Here is a 1,353-nt window from a genome sequence, read left to right as displayed (position 1 = left end):
GAGTCAGTTTCCTAGCAGGTCTTGGGGTGCAGCTGGACATATGATTTCCCCCTAGGCAATTCCCATTGTCCCTCTTCTTTTATATGGCTAATTGCTATTTTTCCAGCTTATGTAAAATGCTCTCCTCATACAACTTCAAGTCAGCCTTTCCAACCAAATTGCCTCCCACAAAGGCATATGTTATGGACATATTAATTAGAGCCACAGGAAACTGTTTAAACAGAGGAAAACGGGTGGGAAGTCATGTTACACTTTCTCATTAGAACCTATTTAACAATTTCTTCTCCATTTGTGCATTCAACTCACATTTTTTTTCTTTTATTGAGCATCTTCTGCATGCTAGACACTAAGCAGGTTCTGAAGGTACACTGGTAAACAACAACAAGGACATGATCTCTATCTGCAAGGAATTTATAGCCTGAGAAAGGCCATCAGTTCAGAGAAGTAGGCTGTCAACAGAACAGGAAGAATCAGACAGAAGTAGGGTTCAGGTGTCTTGGGCCCAACAGCTCAAACCTGGACATTCTTCCTTTAGGGAGCTCCAGTCCAGACCTCCTCAGCTTCACTATTCTTTGCTATCCATTGAATCCTAGTGCCTCCTTCCAGATTTCAAAGAATTTTAAGAAACAGTCAAATCTATAACCAGTTCCCTCTAACAAGAATGAAGAATGACATAGTTGGCCTTTGCCCCAGGCATGGGGATACAAAGATGAAAAGATCCAATCCCTGTTCTTGGGAGCTTATAGTCTGGAAGAGAAAATTATAATTTATTGTGGTCAGTGCACCAGTAGAGGTAAGCTCAAACTCAGGGCTTCCCAAACTGAGGTAAAGGTACTAATATGAAAATAGGACATGATTTTGGGTAGTATACAAACTTCTTAACAGTAATAATTACGTTACTGGATTTTTAGCAAATATTAAGAAAAAATGTAACCAACACCTCAGTCCCATGTTAAATGTTTCCATATTCATTCATTCATTCATTCATTCAACAAATATGTGTTGACCATGACTCTGCCTAGCATTGTTCTAGCCTCTGGGTATCCAGCAGTGAGCAAACCTCTGAAAATCTCTGCCCTCATAGATCTTGCATTAAACTCAAATAAATTATATATTTTTTAAATTTTTATTTATTTATTTAATTTTTATTGAATCATAATTCATTATACATATTGCGGGGTTCAACATTGAGATATGTTGATCAAATCAATATTACTAGCATATATAGTTACAAATAGTACTTATTCTTTATCTCCCTTGTCCAATCTCTCCCCAAACCCCTCTCCTTCCCACCTCCCCCCTCTAATTACCCTAGATTTCTTCTCTCCTTCTGAAAGAGTAATGGTTACTCTG

The sequence above is a fragment of the Galeopterus variegatus genome, unplaced genomic scaffold, assembly GCF_000696425.1.
Source record: "Galeopterus variegatus unplaced genomic scaffold, G_variegatus-3.0.2 Scaffold490, whole genome shotgun sequence".
Taxonomy (NCBI): domain Eukaryota; kingdom Metazoa; phylum Chordata; class Mammalia; order Dermoptera; family Cynocephalidae; genus Galeopterus; species Galeopterus variegatus.
Note: the sequence above shows the minus strand (reverse complement) of the source record.